At 43.9% G+C, this 21,575-nt stretch overlaps 1 protein-coding gene across 1 annotated transcript in view; it reads right to left on the minus strand.

The window, feature by feature from the left end:
* The window catches only part of lhfpl2 (LHFPL tetraspan subfamily member 2), a 66,091-nt gene extending 45,571 nt beyond the window's left edge, over positions 1–20,520 (minus strand). Inside the window, exon 1 of the mRNA XM_002940194.5 lies at positions 20,286–20,520. The gene's annotated coding sequence lies outside the window, so the exon portion shown is untranslated. The remainder of the gene's footprint in view (positions 1–20,285) is intronic.
* Positions 20,521–21,575: the final 1,055 nt, after the last annotated feature.

A 21,575-nucleotide genomic window follows, 5' to 3' on the forward strand; every position in this document is an offset into this window, starting at 1 on the left:
CAATCAATACACCATACGTGTAGGATTCCTAATCTGGAAACTCATTATCCACAAAACTCCAAATTAAGGCCATCTCACAGAGAGTTTAATTTTCTCTGTAATAATAAAACAGTGTCTTGTACTTGATGGTATGGTGATCCAAATTACAGAAAGATTGCTTACCCGACAAATCCCTGGTCCAAAGCATTCTGAATAATAGATCCAATACCTGTACAAACATATCCTACTATATCATCAAATGATATCAAAACACCATGTGTGTCATTGTGTCCACATTACATGTAGTGGCTGGACCAGGGCACACACTTAAACTTGCAAATCTATACCCCTATAGGTTCATCTGCCTATGGGAAGAAGAAACACAATTAGGCCTAAAGTTGGCTGTACACCTGCTACTCTATAGCAACATCGCCAAGCAAGCATAACTATGGGCCATATAAGATATTCCACTGATCTGAAAAGAATAATGACATTGGGCAGCACTCTCTCATTTCCCTAAAGCTGATTTGGTCAGCCAGCTTGATCAATTTTGACCATACTGCCTGACCATCTGGACATGTGTCAGGGCAGAGGGCAATAATCCTACATCTAATTGTAATGCAGATGATCAAAACAGGTTTGCACATTTTGTCTGTCAATGGTTCACATCTGTGAGTGCTTGGTGATTATCAGATGAAAGAATGAAGAGGAGACATTGCTTCTTCTAACTATTTGCAGTTTCTATCATTCAGACTGTCCTCCCATTTGTCCTATTAATTGGTCACATATGGGAGTGCAATGGCCACCATAAAGTTCAGGTGAAATCATGAACGGGCTGTAATTTTACCGGTATTTCACTACAGCAGCAGAACCCCCTAATGCCAAAATGTACTAGAATAACATCTTCTGCTACATGGATTGCTGCGGTCTAGAACTCTTCAAGGATATGATGACCCTGAAGCTGGGTCAGCCCAATATTGTAAATGAAAACTACTACACAGTGCAGCAAAAAGTAGCAGAGTTCTATGAGAGCAGTCATTCAAAACTAGATTTTAATGACTCAAGCAAAGTTGTTAAGAGGCATTTAGTCACTTCAGAAAGATAAACATTACAGAGTGAACATTAGGCGCAATCTATACAATCTGAAAAATCCTCCTTGTAATTTACATCTCCCTGCTATGAGTACACCCACCTGCAGATGAAATAGCCTCACACATTTGTATGGGTTTTACGTATTAAATTATTGAATAATTGTCTTAAATAATACCCCAATTGTAAGGGTGAAGACACACAGAGCTACTAATAGCAGCTACTTGTCACAGCTACAAAAATAGACAATGCCGATCATTTACTGATAATTGTCTCTAGGTGTGTTTTAGCAGATGCAATTCTCAGTATTGTCTATGGCAGGATTTTTTCTGGCGTTAAGTAGCCATGACAAGTAGCTGCAACTAAGTAGCTCCCTGTGTCCATATCTCAGGGAGCAGTAAAGGTGGCCATACACGGGCCGATTGTAGCCGCTGATATCGGTCCCTTGGATCGATTCAGCAGCTTATCGGCCCGTGTAGGGGCAGAAACGAGGGGCATGCCCGACCGATATTTGGCCTGAAATTGGCCAGATATCGATCGGGCAGGTTAAAAGATTTAGTTGGATCAGGGAGCTGATGCTGTCCCCAAACCGACTGTGCCCATTGCCCCAGGGCCAAACAATCAAATTAGCCTACATTTTCCCGATATCGCCCACCAATAGGTGGGGATATCGGGAGAAGATCCGCTCACTTGGCGACCTCGCCAATGTGTATGGCCACCTTAAGAGTTTGTCCTAAATCAGACATAGCAGACAACTGTCTGACAATTTTGCGAAAACTTTGGCCACCCTCTTCAGTCCTCCACTAGAACCCAGAAAGGGTGTGACTCTTAAAGACATGGCAGGACAGAAATAACTAGGAAAGTGAAAGAAAGGAAACATACCCATTCACATTATCGTCCCCAAAATACACTCTACATTACAACTTTTCTCAGAAACATAACTGTAATTTTTCTTATAATAGCATGACTATGGTGTTGGAGAATGTGCTGTTTTGGTGCGAAAGAAAAATAATGTGGTTTCATAGATATCATTTTAAATGCCCTTCAGATATCCTGGGAGAGGTTGTCACTTGCTTATCCCCTGCCTATTGTCTGGTCTTGGGTGGCAAGATTAGCTATTTGCAGAACAAACTATTCCTAATGGACTCAAGCCTTTGTTTACTGTAGGGCTTAGCCAAGAGGTCACCTTATGGTAATTGCTATTTGATTGAGCACAACCTCATTAATACCTTCTTGATGTTTTCCAAGCACTGATGATGACATCCTTTTGTTTGATGATGACATCCCAACTGATAATGTTTATGGCCTAAAGCTGGCCATGCACTATAGGATCTGATCGTTTGGTGAAGTCGCCAAATGAGTAGATTTTTCCACTGATATGCCCAACTATCACAGTAATCCGATTGTTTGGCCCTCTGCCCAAATGTTCCAAATTACAATGGCGGGAATAGGACCCGTCGGAGCGGTCTCCAATCCATCAGGAAAATAAAACCTGCTGAATTTTAGGTCACATATTGGTCAGGCAGGCCGTGTGAAGGCCTGAATCAACAACATAAATCTGCCAATGTATGGCCACCTTTGGGGCCATGGCCAATGGGAGATTAGTTGCCCACAGTTAAATCTCAGCTACTGTGGGCGACTAATCTCCAGGAAATGCCTTCTCACTGGCAATAAACTGAATTGCCGGTGTGAAGGTATACACGTCACTTTGTCTGCTTCACCTGAGGTAGCTGAGATTTAACCGAGGGCGACTAATATACCTGTGTGAAGTGGAACCTGAGTAAGTGAGGGTGTGACCCCACAAGTGGATAATGGGTGGTTTCCGGGCCTTATTCTATATAGACCCATAGTGCCCACAGAGATATAAAAACTTGGGTAAAAGACAATTCCCTTAGGCCGCAGCCAGACATTTGTGGCTAAATCCGGCAGCAAGATAGGGGAAAGCTCAAATCGGCTGCATAGAGCACCATCAGACCTAAATTAATTAATTCAGATGCATGCTGCATGGCTGCACATAAATTATTATTATTATTAACATTTATTTATAAAGTGCCAACATATTCCGCAGCACTGTGCAATAAGTGGGTTTCATACATTGGACATACAGAGTAACATATAAAGCAATCAATAACCGATACAAGAGGTGAAGAGAGCCCTGGCCAAAAGAGCTTACAATCTACAAGGAGAAATCATTTCAGTCTGCAGCATGGATTTATATTAATTGCTTATGAGCCATGCAGGATGTTGATTTAATATGCGCCCAGTATTAAAGGAGTGAGAGGCCGCCCTACCTGGGGTAAAGAGGAGGAAATAATTGTTTAATAAATCTATGCAACAGGAAAATCTGTCAGCTTTCTATGGAGGCAGCTGCAGCAGAACTGTGCCTCTGCAGAGCCTCACACAAGTACCCTACACCCCAGGAATGTCATTGTCAGTCTTGGAGTGACAATTAGTGTGTTGTTGCCACTGTGAATATTCACAGCTTTTAGTTATAGCCGGATTCTCCCAAAATGAGTCATCCAGGCCTGTGGGAAAGGGACTTGAGCAGATTAATAAATAGCTTTTGTTGAGTGGAAAACAAGTGAAAGAGATTAGGTGAAAAAAAAAAACTATGAATTGAGGTTTCCTTGGTATTTACATAAATATTAGGGATAAAGAGTTTGGCCGCACTGAATGGCCCTGCAGGGTGAGTGAAAGAAAACAAACCAATTGTCACTTATTCCATCCTTTGTCAGAACAAAGTGAGCTTATTCTGGTGCTGTATAGCAAAACAAGCCAATCTGCAGTAGGATTGGGGGACTCTCGTTTTAATTCAGCAGTAGAGTTCTTGAAATCACTAAAAATATAATAAATCGGTTTTGGAAAGTGGTTTATTTGCCTTATAACAGCAAAATGAAGCTGCATCCTGGGGAATACAATAAAAAGTACAAAGGTTGCCATGGTCTAGTAACTCATAGCAGCCAATCAGGTATCCAACTTCAAACAGCTGACCAGTAAAATGCTACCAGATTGCTATAGGTGACTAGACTTGTAGAAATCTTTGCAACTTTATTACATTATCCCCTTGGACTTTAGACCCCCCTCAGCGTTGATGCTATGGGAAGCAGAAATAAAAAAAACATAATGCTCACTGGCCCATTTCCCATCACAATAAACATGTTTGTCGGAATAGTGAGTTTTCATGATTACAATTCATCAAACAAATCAGATCCAGATGAATTCATCGTGCATATGAATATATTTATTTCTATAAAACTACAAGGGTACACCATGGTAAACATTACTGCAGTCCATCTATAATACAGACATCACTGCTGGCCATAGTTGCGCCCAAGAAAATTTACCATTCAGGTAAAATAGAGGGACAAGTTAAAGCATTGGGCAGCATGCAACCCAAGCCGGAATTTGTGCGTTTGACCAAATTGCCATCCTGTGTGCTAGATACCACTTTTTTGGCCCTGGGGCCAAAACAACGAATACCCCATAAGGGGCCATACACTGCATTTCTATGCCGCAGCTCTACAGGTACCAAATATCATAGGAAACTTAGTTTTGCACAATAGTATTGGAACATGAATGCTCAGCTTTATAGTTCACAACATGAAAAGGAGAGAGTTTGTCACCCCTGCTTGAAGCATTTTTCAAGTGCAGGCTAATCGCTTGGTAGGAACAGACAAAAAGCACAATAACGAAACTAATTTAGAGCAAATCATCAACTCTGAAAGCCTTAGATCAATCTTCTGTCTGTCAGTAGGATCCCACCCTCCCTCCCGCTGACAGTCTGTTTATGGTGGGATATCAAAGCACTTCAAAGCATTCCCCATCCCAACTGCACTTAACACCCAAATCCACTTAGCAACCTATAGTGCTCTCCACAATGGCATATAACAGCATCGTGCTATTGACGGCAACTGAACTTTAACATGAATTTCTACTGAGGCTTCAAAACTGGCTCACTGCCTAGGGGCCCCAGAGCATCTGATAAACTGAAGCACCTGCAGTCTCACAGACTGGCACTTGTCGTTGCAAAACAGAAGTTGCAAGTTATGGTTATTGCGGAACTCGATGGAAGAATCAGTTTTCCCACTGAAACAAATGGAAGATCATCAGTGAGCTTTGCTCCATCTGCAGCAATGCAATTCTGTGGTTTTCAAGAAAAGGACCAATGGGATGAGCAGCAGGAAACAAATGCTGTCATGCAAGCACAAAAAGCAATAATAACATTTTCAGAAGAGAAATATATTTTCCTAGAATTACATTACAAATGCATACTGCAGTGCCCCATTTACCTTAAGGGCTCTGGCACACGGGGAGACTAGTCACCCGCGACAAGGGAGACTTGTCGCGGGCTACTAATCTCCCCGAAATGCCATCCCACCAGCGAAAATGTAAATCGCCGGTGGGATGGCATACGCGGCGCCGTGATTTCCCCCGAAATCACAGAAGTTTCCTCTCAAGGCAACTTCTGCCATTTCGGGGAAATCGTGGCGCTGCGTATGATATCCCACCGGTGGGGAGATTAGTCGCGAGAGGCTAGTTTTCCCGTGTGCCAGAGCCCTAAAAACAGGTGTGAGATAAAAGAAAAATCGCTGTAACAATCAACCTGTTGTAGGTCCCAAAGTAAACAAAACTATTGGGCCTAATCAAGCTCCATGCCCATGGGGGCCCTGCACACTGGCACACCTTCCAGCACCTCCCCAAACTGTATAAAGCACATCTGCAGCTGCGGCCTGGGGGATGAATCATAAAGCCTGTGCGGGGCTAAGGGGGGGGGGCTGTGTCTGTCATGAAATGCTTGAATAGTGAGCCCACAGTCTATAAGGTATTCTGGTGGTTCCCTGCCACCCCAGCCCGACACTGGCCCAAGGGGCCTGCCAGCCAGCAACACCCAGTGTAGGGGCACCACTGAAATAGTACAAAATGGTCCTGCAATTGATAAGACCAGCCCTGGCATGAGTGGCTAAGGCAGTGGTTACCAAATTGTGGTGATTCAGAACTATAATGGCATTGGAGAAAATGGGTCATGTGACCTTGTCCAAATGGTAGGAACATTTTGCTAGCAGGTGAGGGTCAACTGGACCTTAAAGAGAACTAAGATATTAACAGAGTTTCTCCCCTTACATTCTGTTGTGTGATCTGTCCAACAATGGAAATATGTGTAACAAGATTTTCTGTGGTGACAATAGCTGAACATGAAACATTCAGTCATTAAACAAACACTGATTTAGTTTGTGGGTATTTTACTCTCTTAATAAAACAAATGTTACCAATACATGTGGTCTCATCCCCTCCCACCCAAGCAAAGTTACAAAAAAACCCCTCTCCCCTGACAGCTACCTGTCATGCCTCACAGGGCAATTAGCACATTCCTCTGGAATGTGGATTTGATAAATTGGCTAGTAAATGTCTATTCTGGTGATCAGGCTAGCAACTGTGGCTTTTCTCCATCATCCTTGTGTCAAATGGTCAGTTCCTCTCACTCAACACATCAAAGAGGTTTATGTTGACCCTTTTACTGGGAGATGATGAAGCAAAAGCCAAGAGGGAATCATTTGCACCAAGTATGTGTAATGGAACTGTGGCAAGGCATTATAGTGCAGGCACCACTTCTACAAGTATAGGTTATACAAAAGCCCATATTCCAGAAAGCTCCAAATTACAGGGAGGCTATCTCCTATAGAGTCCATTTTAAGCAAATAATTCAAATTTTTTACAAGAGATTTCCCTTTTCTCTGTAGAAATAAAACAGTAGCTTGTAATTGCTCCAGACTAAGCTGCCTGAATTAACATTGGAGGCAAAACACTCCTGTTGGGTTTATTTAATGTTTAAATCATTTTTAACAGACAAGATATGAAGATCCAAATTAAAGAAAAATCCCTTATACAGAAAACCTCAGGTCCTGAGCATTATGGATAATAGAACCTATACCTGTACATAAGGCAAAAAGATTATGTTTTCTTGTTCTATAGAATGCCAACTTTGTGCAGTATTTGGAACACAAAGACGTGCAAAAGTTGGGCGCACGTTGCGACAAAGCTTGCTCCTATTTGTGCGCCCGGGAATTTAGACCATCCTCTGGCAGAGAACCCTATCCACCTGCAACCACTCCAATGTTCTTTAATGACAAATTCCCTGGCTGAAGCACACGGAGTTGTGACATGTGGGCCTCCACATGGCATGGAGACCTGTCAATGCTCCATGTGCATCAGCCAATAACACTAGGCATAATGCCAGGCAGAGAAGGGCATTTGTGTGGTGCTGCCATCCAGCAGCAGACAAAACACCTGTGCGCCATTTTAGATTTGATTGGTCACAAACCCTATAAAAGCCACGTACAGGGGTGTGCCCATTTAGCCTATGGGCAAGTTCCCCAACAGGTTTGAAACACATTAGGATTATCTTTTGTCCTAAATAAATGAATTTTTAACTTAACCGTTATTATTTTTTGCTTTTTCACTTTTGGGGAACCCACATTTACTTTTTTATTTTGTCCCCGTGCCATTACCCCAGCTCTTCTGTTATTCAAGTTATGCTTTCTCTTCAAAACTGCCTACCAACAGTGAAAAGTGGTTGTAACTGGAACGCTCACACCAGTGAAATGACAGCAAAAATAATAGAACATTTGCTTGGATTTACAAAGCAATAACTATCTCCCATACCCGAGGGAAAAATCTTATTTCGTATTGTATTATTGCTGTCAGAATTCATAACTGGTTAATAAAATGCCGTTTTAAGCCATAAATTAGCCCTTTCATGCTCCATGATCATTACCAAGGCTCTGGAGTTAATTAACAAAGACCATAGAAAGTTGTGTGGCGTTCCAAATCTCAATTTAATATACAGGATGATTTAATACAGGCTCAGCATGTGTTCCTTGAATGAGTATTTATATTAATGTACACAAATATCTTTTCTATAAGTACTGGCGGAGGGAATTTCCATCACTGTCAAGGCAAATGCAAGCATAAACATCTGGATATAAAAAGGAAAGTTAAGATGATCACTGCAGAGATCAGAGCCAAGCTGCTAAAAGGTTGTATCATCAGCACTGTTTTCTTATGCAGAGCACACAAAATCTCCAGCTGTAATGCACTTTCTTACAATATGGCTATATGAGAAGGTAGCTTTCTGGGAACAGTTGGGTATGATTAGTAGTTGGTAGAATACAAGGCTAAGGAAGAGACCAGTAGGAACGAATCAGTGGGAAAACACTGGAATCAAAAAAAGAGAGAAAAGAACAGTTCATTGTTGTTTATTTGGCATGGAATTCAAAGAGAAAAAAAAAAGACATGCAACTGACTCGACCACCCAAGTGGTGTGGCAAATTGGGCTGACCCAAACCCTTTTCTGCCGTACTAATGAACTGCTCATATGGGAGGCCACTGACAAGAAGATTACATGCTTATTCCACAGTCCTGGCCTAAGGTTGGCCATACACTATAAGGGTGATAGCCCACAGGGAGATTAGTAGCCCAAAGTTGATCTCAGCTACCACATGTGACTAATCTGCCCAAAATGTCTTCCCACTGGCAATACAGTGACTCACCAGTGGGAAGGCATACACATTGCTTCGCTTTCCGAAGCAGCACGAGGCTTCCTGCAGGGGGAAACTTCACACAACTTTGTAAAACAAAGCAACACGTATGCCTTGTCACTGGCGATACACTTTATTGCAGGTGGAAGGGCATTTTGTGATGATTAGTTGCCTGTAGTAGCCAAGATTAACCACGAACAACATATCCCCTTGGGCCATTGCTCTAAGATCTGATTGCTTGGGGAGGTCACAAAACAAGCAGATCTTTCCCCTGATTTGCCTACCTAAAGTGGTACCCGGCTAATCTCAACGATTATAACATCGGGAATGCACTCTGTCAGAGCAAGGACTGCATCAATGAGAGGATACAGTCCTAGATAGGATGGGAAAATCAAACCTGCCGGATTTACATATGGCCCGTAGGGTCCAATACACAGGCAGATAAGCACAGGGCCCGACACAGTGATCACTCCAATGTTCTTTAATGACAAATCTGACCCCCAAATTTGACCCCCATTTGAAAGCTACAAAGAGTTTGAAGAAAAAGCATGACTAATTTACAATCCCTCACCCCCCACCCCAATACTGATCAGCAGGCACCTCAGTCCAAAATAAGTGGCAGGAGAAATCACTATTTCTCTTGGTAACACAGAGATGCAGTCAGGGGAATATTAGAGATAATGCTAATGTTATTATTACTGTATCCAGTGCCAGTGATTGTTTAGCAATTGCCTTGCTTGCATTCAACACAGGACAATCCATCCATTAGCATGCCGACCCCCATTCTCAGCATTACTTATGCTAAAAGGACTAGACCCAAATAAAGCTGTGTGATGTAATGAACGCTGTTTGGTGGGAGGCAACCCCAGCCTTCAGCCCATAAAGAATAGGTATTGTCCAAGTTTCTTTATCGTATCTGCAGTTAAAAATAAAGCTTGCCGTATATGTGACAATAAACCACAGAATAATAATCTGCCCAGAGCATTTACTGCCATTAACTTTGTGGATTCCAATAGGGCTACAGAAATTCCATTGAAGCTTGGTTTACTGCTTTCAGCCTGAATTAACCTATAGAAGCAGCGATCATGGCTGTAGAGCAAAGTTAGGTCTGAAAAAGAAATTGTGCCTGTGTGGAACAGGTATTTATAACTTGTGTGTGTATAAAGCCTAGACTGAACCTAAACAAAATTATAATATGGTAACATTTTTTCTATGAGATCTCATCATAAGCCCCATCGCTTTACAGGAGGCTTACAACAGAAGCCCAGGAGCAAGAAGCTGCTATGCAGAATACTAAGGGATCAACACAAACCACCAAAAAGCAATTCATACAAAGTTACATAGGGTTGAAAAAAAGACCTCAGTCCATCAAGTTCAATCCATCTATCCACTCACATACAGACCCATACTGACCTATCTATCCACTCACATACAGACCCATACTGACCTATCTATCCACTCACATACAGACCCACACTGACCTATCTATCCACTCACATACAGACCCATACTGACCTATCTATCCACTCACATACAGACCCATACTGACCTATCTATCCACTCACATACAGACCCACACTGACCTATCTATCCACTCACATACAGACCCACACTGACCTATCTATCCACTCACATACAGACCCACACTGACCTATCTATCCACTCACATACAGACCCACACTGACCTATCTATACACTCACATACATAAACCATATATACAAACATCAATACTAACTGTAGATTTTAGTATCACGATAGCTCTGGATGGTTGCCACACATGCACAGATTTTTCATGCAGTTGGGTCAATTTAAAACCAAGCTGTATGATTGTGGCTACGTGTGGCTCTTTACAGTAATGTTTTTGTTCCGAAAATTACTGATGCATTGGCAACAAAGGTTATTGGCCAGAACAAAACTCGTTAGTAGGAACCCACAGGTTGAGTTAGTACAATATAGTGGTCATCTAAGCATGTGGCACCTGTGCTAATAATGGGCTTTATGCCAGGAAAAGAAAAAAGAAATTACCTTTATAACCTTAGAAACATCATACTTCCCCTTTAATGTTTTCCAATGGATACAAAGAATTCAACACACAAAGAAAAGATACAACAATTTGCAAATGGTCATGTAATCATATACAAAAAAAAAAAGAAGTGTGGACGTGTAAGTATAATCTAAGCAAGTCCCATTTTATATTTTGGCATGTTAGGGCCGTGACAGATGGGGAGATTAGTTGCTGCGCAACAAATCTCCCTTGTCGCGGGCCACTAGTCTCCCCAAAATGCCATCCCAATCGCTAGGACGTAAATCACCGGTGGGATGGCATATGCGGCGCCAAAATCGCCCAAGTTTCCGCTCAAGGCAACTTCGGAGATCCGCGTATGCCATCCCACTGCCGATTTATGTTCTAGCCGGTGGGATGGCATTTCGGGGAGATTAGTCATCTGTCACGGCCCTTAGGAGGTATGCAATAATGCTGTAAAAGTCACCTAAGAATGCAATATTTATAAGACACTATCTGGGCCCTGTCATGTATTCCAGAAAAAATATGATATAAATGGTGCTTGTACGTTAACATAAGTTACCCTTTAAAAGAAACACAATTATCATCTCTCATCTCTCTCTATCAACAGTAAGCGAGCTGGTGTTGACACCACAAACAAAATGACGCACATGGTGGGGGCTCAGGAGAACAGCTAAAGTAGAGACAGATGGGCAGACTGCATGCATGGAACACAACGTCATTTAGCGCTCACTGTATGAGCCTCACTCATACTCTACCTTTTTTCCTTAGGGTATCAAACATACAGAACACAGATGTTAAACCTGCAGCGCCCCAAGTGAAATGCTGAGCCTGAAATGGCCCACCAAAAGTCCCCACTGCTGTTAATGGGTGATTTTTAGCACCCAGTACCATACAGAGGCAGAACTTCTCCCATGCTGGCATATGGACTAAATTTCTGGCAGCAGGTTTTTGATGTGAAAGCCCTGAAATCACCCTGCATGCCATGTGTATAAAGAGTCCCATGCCCTGTTTTATGCCAGGAAATGCATCCTTTCAATGGATGGCGCATTCTCCCCCGACAATTACCAGTTGGCTCAATCTACTTATAGCCCTTCCGCCACTGATACAACTTACATTACGTGCCCAGTGCTGGCCAAAATTTTTCATGCAGCTGGCCGATATCAAATATTTAAAGGCAAAGTAGTAATAGATATGAGATCTCATATAATGAAGTCTGCAAAGCCCTTGGGCCTGCGTGGAATTTTTGAGACCTGGACCCGTCCAGACCCCTTAGCCTGCATTTTTACTCGCTTTGACCCACTACCCACTCCGCAACTGCTTTATCCACAATCCAATATGAAACCCACTGACCAGTAAATGCTAAGCAGTAAATTAAGCAGTAAATGCTATTTCTGCAAACCAGAAATGACATCATCAGAAGTGGGCGGGGGTAGAACAAAACTTTTTTAAAGGGAGTAAAATATAGATAAAATAAGTAATTTAAGATATATGGATAGACCAGCAACCCAACCCGTGACCCACAGACCAGCATCCAAAAATCCTATCCGCAACCACTGGGTACCAACTTTTCTTGCAGGCAACAAGCGGGTACCCACGGTTACCTGGCCCACTGCAGGGACCATACCAAATAAGTAGATCGTTAACTGACCACCAATGCAGTGGGTCAAATCGTCATGATCTGGTCACTTGGCCAATGATCAGGTCAAACTAGGCACATTCAATAAGCAATCAACATTTTCTAACCTTCCTGATCTATCTAAAAAGATTTCCAGCCAAATAAAGGACAAGCTGCCTACTGGGGGCACCTATACATGGAACAATATCCCGGCAAGTTGGCAGTCTTTATTGGGCAGAGTACGGCCAGCTTTACCCACAAGAGAAGAGGGCAGGGAAGGACATATATACCCAGCTTGATTCTCATCTCACATTATTTACCATTTGTTTCAGGTAGCATTACTACCAATCCAGTTACAGACCTTGGCATTCTTACACACAAGGCCACAACAGATATGCAAACTGTAGGCCTCCTGCTACTGCTGCACTACAACTCCATGCACCCTAGTAGTTTAACAGAAGCAGCAGCAGCAGCAGCTGCTACAACTCAGACATTTCAGTACAATGTTGTTTGTACCTTGATGTGGCTTCCTGAAAGCTCATATGAAGAGGCTGGATGTTGGTAGCACTGAGGTCTGATGGCTGCAGATCTGAGAAAATCTAAAAATACGGTTTCCTTTTGTGCAAGAGCAGCTTCAGATGTGTAAGAAGCCATCATTTAAGCAAAGAAAGCTCTCTGCTGATGTTTTGGAAGTAAAATTCATTTCCCTCGCGCTGTAGCCAGACTGCAGTCCCAGACATTGCTCCATGCACCCCTATTTAGTTGTTCCCCATAGTGCTAGATGTAAAGTTAAACACCAAAGGTGTTTTTAAAGGAATACTGTCATTGTCACAGCCAAGTGAATTGTGTTCTGATACACTTCAGTCACCCTTTACTGCTGTGCTACAAATTGGAGTGATATCACCCCTCTATCTTTCGCCTGTGGTAGCAGAGATCTATTGTGGGCCACTAAATTGTTCTGTGGGCCATCAGCCTTAAAGTGGTAGATATGAAAACAGCACTTAATTGTAAAAAAAAGTCTGGCTTGGGACTCCTCCAGTTACATGGGGTAGGGGAAACAATGCGTTATCTGAAAGCAGTTGAAAGCTCAGACTCATGCACAATGCACTGAGACGGCGCCTACACACCAATATTACAACTAAAAAAATACATTTATTGGTTCAAGAATAACATTTTAAATGGCAGAGTGAATTATTTGCTATGTAAACAGTGTAATTTAAAAATAAAAAGTACATTATAAAAATCATAACAGAATCCATTTAATCAGTGGTCTGCCTGTTTTTGCCATGTCTTCTGTAGGTATTATGGAAGCTGCTGGACAGTGGCATAACTAGCTATAAAGCAGATCCCTTGGTCGCTGGGGGCCCAAACTGCGGGTTCTGCTGTATTAAAGTCCCTCCCCGCCCCTTTCCTACCTTTTTAAAAAAATACTGGCACAGCACGTTGCGGTCCAGTAGGTACGACGCGAGCAGGCCGGGATGGGGGCAGGAGAGGAGGGACTGTTCACACTGGGCCCTCTTAGAAGATTTGTTTGAAGGGGGCCTGGCGCCACCAAGTTACACCACTGCTGCTGGCAATGTGGTTTGCCATTAAAAAAAGTGTCACAAAGGGACATCCTTTTGCTTCATATTTCAACTTCTATGAAAGTACAACTGGCTCAGCTGGCAGTTGCAGTCTTGCCAGGCATGCGGTTGTCTCAAGCTGGCTGACCACAAGCTTCTTTCTTACATACCAGTCACCCTGCTGGATATGGATAAACGCTGTATTTGATATACTGAACTGTTCCAGCCTACAAGTTCAGCATCACTACAACTAGAGCTGTGGAGTCGGAAAACAATTTTAGGTACTAAATAGAATAGTCAGAATCAAAGGATTTATGTACTGACTCCACAGCCCCACCTATAACAGTAACGGCCCATGACTTCAAGGTAAACGCAGAAGCTCTTCTTATAGGCCATTGCACATGCTCAGTGTGGTCCAGGCTGCTGTTGAGAAGCCAAACTAAGGGGTAATAGGAAATTGTAAGCACAAAGCAGAAACTGAGGTTATATCAGTCTGAAGGGCTGAATATTAATCACATCTAATTATATCTGTGCTGCCAGGAAAAATGGATCTGATTTAACTGACAATCAGCTTTGTATTGTGATTGTTATATTCTATATATAAAGTAAATTATGAGCTCAGAAAACTGACAGCAACCCAGAGCACATGCAGGGCATTAGCAGAAAAGAAGATGGGGTAGCTATTGGGGGCATCTTCAGAGGCACAGATCTTCCCTGCTAAGTGGCTGTGGTGGAGAGCTGGCCAACACTAGAAGCTGTGTGATCCTAAAAAGACTTGGACCAATTTTCAGCAGCCATTTGACCAGTAAATGTATCTGCTATGATTTCCCAATTGCAAAACTACATATAGTGACCAATTAGGCCCTTCGAATGAACCTGGATCATACCATACCATATATCATACCAACTCAGGTCTTCTGTCATTAGGGACAACTGAGGCAGAACATAATATTATCACTAGCATGTGTTTTTCCCTGTACTAACACAATTAAGTGGGGAAGGGGGTAGTTTCAAGCGCCTTTATGAAACTTTTGTTTGCTTATAATCTCAGTTTAGAAAGCATTTATTTTGGAAGGGATTTTAGAAACAGCTAAAGTGGTGACCACCAGGGTCGGCTGATATCCTAGACTAGGCACTTCCTAAATAAAAAAACAAATAGCTGTGCGGGAATGCATTAGCTCAATGCCTGCCCCAATCAGCAGCCATTCTGCCACAGTAACAGGAGCTGCACTAAACTAAACAGAAAGGTGAGGGACACACGGGCCCTGGAACTGTCAGAAGCCACAACCATCAATACACCCTGTGATCCCTTATACAGTTACAACTTCCACTGCAGGAGCATATTCTCATATACTATAATGTAAATCTGTACAACAGAAGCTGAGACAGTGTTGCACATTATTTGTTACCTCGGATTCTGGGAAGTAGAATGGGGTGCAAAATACATTATGACTTTCCCAGTCAGCCTATTAGTCGGTGTTTGTACAACTGTGTGTTTGGATAGTTCAGGTTGGTGGGCTGGACGTCTGCCAGACCATGTGTTTGCTTTATAAACCAAGAGTTTCCTCCTCCAAATGTGCTCCTATAGCTAGAAGCATGCTAAATAACAAACACTGGGCCCCGGCATGCTCAGGGGGATCTCCTTCCCAGGAATATTTGGTTCAAAGTGATTCCCACATTGGGGCTATCAACTGTGCTGCATCTGTGCGCCACGCTTAACTCCCAGCTGTGTAAGAATCTGAGCAGTACTCAAATTGAGCAGCCTGCTAAATACTTGTGAATGGGTAACCTAAAAAGGTTCACACCCTAAAAATCAAGGTGTAAGTTACCCTAAAACTAGATTTTAGACACTAGCTTTTTAGACACTAAAAATTAGTTTGCCAGGGCTTATTACCTAAGTAACGAGGCAGCAGTTTGGAAGTACAAACTCAGGGTCAATAGGAAATGGCCATGAAAGAAAGATAAGCCATTTGAAAATATTATGAAGGGCCATTACAAAAGGGTGTTTCAGAATCCGTTACCATGCAGAGGCTTCTAGGTGCGTTCCACAGGGCTGCGCTGAACCTACAAATACAGGTGAGACACTGCACGTTTCTCATCTACATTCAGCAGTTCAGAGTGACCTGTGAGACAACTTACATTGAAAATTATGGGCTCTATGAACTTCTACGTTCCTATTGTGATTGAACCCATCAAAAAGCTTCTGACACCCTGAAAAGCCATTATAATAAAGTTAAAACCTCGTCGTTTTGTGGTTGCCAGGGTCAGGGACCCCCAAAAAGCATTGTTTTAGGCTGCAATAGGAAGCCTTAAAGGGAAACGAAAGGCAAAATCACTTGGGGGTGCCAAAATGTTAGGCACCCCCAAGTGACTTTAACCGCTTACCTCGTACCCCGGGCTGGTGCCCCTGTTAGGAGAAAACAGCACCAGCCCGGGGCACCTGGAGCGGATCGCTTCCTTCTTCCGGCTTCCGTTGCTGGAATGCCAGCGGTGGGCGCATGCGCAGTAGAGTGAAAAGCCGACTTTAATGTTTAAGTTCGGCTTTTCACTCTACTGCGCATGCGCGCGCATCGAATCAGGAAGAAGGAAGTGCCGGCAGCTACCCCGGGCTGGTGCTGTTTCCTCCTCACAGGGGCACCAGCCCGGGGTAAAAGGTAGGTGGTCAAAGTCACTTGGGGGTGCCTAACATTTTGGCACCCCCAAGTGACTTTGACTTTCTTTTTCCTTTAATGTATTATTATTATTGTTAACACATACAACATATTCTGCAGCACTGTACAATAAATAGGTACATATATACAAAACAAAACACACGAAATGACCAATACAAAAGGTAAAGAGGGCCCTCTACAATCTAAAAGATGAGCAACAACAGAGAGCTGCCACAGTGCTTGCTTTAACAAAGGCATTCTTGATGGAGAGATATAATAGCCCCACTTTTCTATGGCCACTAGGGATACTGTTATATTAGTGCCCATGTATGAGTCAAGGCAAGCAAAGCCAACAGGAGCTGGCATTGCATTACATTACTTTCTATATAAATGAGAACTATAAAAACTTTAAATACGCTGTGTGCACTGTGAATACATGAGGCCCACGCTCACAATTTTAAATAAGAGGAAAGAGAGAGTTCCAAAGCAGTAGGACGGGGTATATGGAATACCAAAATGTCATCTGGACAAAGATAAAAGTGAACTGTGCAGCCTCGTCCAACAGTGTGTTTAGTGGTCAGATTACGTGCGCAGATCAGCGGCCAATGCCAGGGACAACACTAACTCTGCATCATGTGCTTGCATGGGCCACGCTCCACCAGGCTGGGATTAATGCAGGAGACCTCTTTAAATCAATGGACTTCTGCCAGTCTCTGGGGAAAAAACCCATCCCGTCATTTCCCCTTAGCAACAGCACAGCTACACATGGGATACTTTCCTTAAATGAGATAAGGATGTTAATTATTGATACTTTCCTTGGGGTGTTTGGGTGAAATTAGTTTATCATTGGGGGGGGTGAGTGGTTGAAGGCATTAAAGGTGGCCATATAGTGTATGTATGTATGTATAACTTTATTTATAAAGCACCACAAGGGTACACAGCACTGTACAATCTTACAATATACTAAATTACACACAGGGAGGACAAGTGTTATAATAAATAAATATATATATTAGTGACTGATAAAAGCAGCTGACATTCTGAGTTGGCAGCTAATTGGTTTGTTTATGGGGCCCTCAAATGGGCCTGGCCGACCAACATCTGTCGGGCTGGTCTAAAAATTCCATTGGGGAGAGAAGCACATCATAGTGTTGAAGAGGTCCTCGTCCTGACAACCCGCATCCAGTCAATGAGCATCGGCAGCTTGTATGGTCACCTTTAGACTGTACAGCATTTGCATTTAAAGGGAAACGAAAGTCAAAGTCACTTGGGGGTGCCAAAATGTTAGGCACCCCCAAGTGACTTTAACCGCTTACCTCGTACCCCGGGCTGGTGCCCCTGTTAGGAGAAAACAGCACCAGCCCGGGGCACCTGGAGCGCAGCGCTTCCGTCTTCCTCGCTTCCTTTTCCTGAGTGCCAGCGGTGGGCGCATGCGCAGTAGAGTGAAAAGCCGACTTTAACATTTAAGTTCGGCTTTTCACTCTACTGCGCATGCGCGCGCAGCGAATCAGGAAAAGGAAGCGCCGGCAGCTACCCCGGGCTGGTGCTGTTCCTTCCTCACAGGGGCACCAGCCCGGGGTAAAAGGTAGGCGGTCAAAGTCACTTGGGGGTGCCTAACATTTTGGCACCCCCAAGTGACTTTGACTTTATTTTTCCTTTAAAGCAATGGTACCATCCCAAGCCTTTAAAACAGAACACATATTCAACCTCCATCATGCCAGAAAAATTCCCACTTTATTTAGGAAGACAGCATTGATTGTTCAAAATTCCAATAGCGACTGCCTATAGGATCCTACAGCAGCCCCTCTGGCATTTGCCAGAATCCACAGATTGCCAGTCTGGGCCTGAACTGCCAGTGGTGTAAACTTTGAATCACCTAAGCACCAAGGAAAGCTCTTGCAGTCATACTCCTGTCTCTCATTCAAACCTGTGCCTGGTTGCTAAGGTAAACAAAACCCTATCAACCAGATAGCTGCTGAAATTTCAATCTGGTGAGGTGCTGAACCAATAAAAACCAACTGTAAATTGTCTCTGAATAGCAATTTCTATTATAAAATATTGAAACTAATGAAAAACAAACAAGGTCAGATCTATGCAGTTATGACACATCAAGCCAAGGGGGGGGACTAGGGCTCTACATATAAGCCACCAGCTAAAACATTTTGGAGGCACACATATCCCTTTAAGCAATTCAAGCTGTGCCTCGGTGACAGAGATCTGTTTTATGGAAGCAGCCACGCCGCTGCAGCTGGGGACATCGGTTTCCTATTAGAATGTGACAGATTTCCCTTTCACTACATTACTCACAGTGCAACAAACCTCGTGTCAGGGTGCCATTTATTTATTGGGGGAAAACAAAGGCTTAAATTGTGAAATGCACATGAATTGAGGGGATTCCAAATGGGGAAATATATATATAAAATACGGCTGTCAGAGATAGAAACTTGCTGTCACATAGTCAATGCAGATTCTATGTCTGGGGGACGCAGAAGGGATTATAGCCTATGGGAACTGTACCTGTACATATATATTAGGAGATTATTATACATACATATCCAGAACTTCAGCAATAATTGCTATGATGATTTAAATAGGATATGCACTTGCAGCAATATCATAACACCTGGCTGGCAATCCCACAAGCCTTCTGCTGCAAACTACAATTCCCCTCATGCTCAGTTAGTGATGCATTTTGGAAGGTCAAAAGGCCTAATGGGACAGTTATGCAGCCATCCAGCTTTTTACCGAGTAGCCAAAAACCTCAGAAAGAGCTGCAAATTAAAAGTTAATAGGCCAGCAGGATGGCCATGTCTAGAGTTGCACTGCTATGATTTGAGACCATTGGAACAGCCCACCAATAATGTAAAGTACTGTGAGTTCTTAGAGCTGGGCCTGTTTATTCTAGAACTGCTAATGAGGGACAGGAACAATATCCCAACACCAGAGCCCCCCACTGTCTTGTCCAGTCAGTGTCAAGACTCAAACAGCCTTTCTGCTTCCCTCCTCATTACACTGGGTGGTCCAGCCTCCCCTGCAGTTCCATTATAGCCCCTGCTGCTCTAGTTAACTCATTCACTATGTCATGGTGGAACTGACGAACAGCTGCAGGGACACACAAGGGAGCAAGCCCCTCAGCCCATTCATTGCTCTCTAGGAAGGTACTGATAAAAGCCAAGCCTGCTCCCACTCACATCAAAGGCTTTCATATGGACCACAGGCAGCTGCCGGGCTACTGCCCCTAGTGGGCATAACTAAAAGTGCACGTAACATAGAACAATTGTAGGGGTGCTATTAGATTGCCCATAAAGATAGGGATGGACGGGACAGAGTCAGGCAAAGATCGTGTGTCGTGCTCATTAGAAAACATCTGCATGCAACAGGCAATGATCACTTAGGAGTTTACAAGACTTTCATGAAAAAGAGCCAGAGGTAACGCAGACTAGTCATGATCCAAGATGATCAGACCTCTGTTTGGCTTTTGGCACAAACTGCACAGGGATAACAAAAGGGAATTAACCCTATGTACGATCACGAATAACACTGCAAAGTACCCGGCTGCTATTCAGTACCCCAGAGCTGCCACCGCTAAAGCAAAACAATGCAACATGTGGCTCTCCAGCTGTTACTAAACTACAACTCCCAGCATCCCCCAAGAGCCAATGTATCCCACCCCCACATCCCCAGCATAAGGGCAGCAAGAGGGTCCCAGCAAGAGCGCAGTTCCAATGCAAGGAGGCAGGCAGGCGCGAATGGCACAGGGCTGAATGCAGAGTATCGGGCGGAATAGAAATGAATGAAGAGAAGAAGGCGATGGGCGCAGCACTTACCCACACTAGGATGCACTTTCTCAGTGATAAAGCTTCACATTCCCGCTGGGCAGTGGCTTTGCGCCAAGCTGTGCAAGTTCCCCAGAGCCGTACCTACAGGAGCTCCATTAATTCCCGTTATGTGGCTGGAGCAGCCCGGTCCCTCCTGCCCTCAGCGCTCCCTCCCCCCGACCCTCACAGAACGTGTAGCGAGCAGCAGCCTGGGCATGCAAGGGAGCACCGTGGCCCCGCCCACCCATACGTCACCCCGCCACGCCCACCCCAGACTCCGAGTCAGACAGTTTGTAAGAGGGCTGAGGGGACACGCAGTCATGAGGGAGGGCTGCCCGGGAATCCCTGCCAGAACCGCCGGCTTCGGGGATTCCAGTGAACAGTCATTCCCCCTGCCTTATATACAGCGCGTTGCGCCGGTCTGTTGCATAGCGACTGCGATGTAAATCGCACGGATATTAAAGATGCGGATCACGCTAAAGAACTTTCTAAATAGTCCGTTGCATCGTACGAGCAGCTTTTATTCCTCTTATTAATGTCTTCCTGGCATTTATGTGTTTGGCAGCAAAGACAGCGCAAGGCAGATACAAGAATTCTACCAGTGTCTTATGAGGGGTTAGGTGGCTGCACCCTGGCTGTGGGGGAGGCCAGGTGATGTGGTTCTACTCATTTGGGCTGGAAGCATTAAGGTCAGATTAGTAGGAACTGTCCCATTGCTGATGCACCCCCCAGCTAGGGCTGAACCAGGGAGCCCCAACCTTTTATTACCCATGGGCCACACTCACATGTAAAAAGTGTTAGGGAGCCACACAAGCATGGAAAAGTATTTTGGGGATGCTAAATAAGGGCTGTGATTGGCTATTTGTGTCCTGCTGGCCTGCAGGGGGCTCTGCTTGGAGTAAGACTGTGTCTCTGGGCTTCCAAAACTTGTCTCCAAGCCAGAAATGTATAAAATGGCACCTACTTTGAGGCCATTGGGAGCAACATCAAAGGGGTTGGTGAGTTACATGCTGCTCCCAAGCCACTGGTTGGGGATCACTGGTCTGAGCAGATCTGTTGACCAGGGTTGCTCTCATGAATTGTAGGGCCCAATATGCTCCCAAATCTTCCCCTGATCAGTCCAAAACACCACCTATTTATTGGAAAGTCAAACCTCTTTCACTGCTGTCTGGACTCCTGCTTGAACTGGGCCACTGACTGGACTCCTACCTGGGAGGCTGTTTGCCCATGACACACATGATGCCCAGTCTCCCAAGTGCAACTTTCATTGCATTTATAAATTGTTGCAAGTTTTGCCCA

This window comes from Xenopus tropicalis, chromosome 1 (genome assembly GCF_000004195.4).
Source record: "Xenopus tropicalis strain Nigerian chromosome 1, UCB_Xtro_10.0, whole genome shotgun sequence".
Lineage (NCBI taxonomy): Eukaryota > Metazoa > Chordata > Amphibia > Anura > Pipidae > Xenopus > Xenopus tropicalis.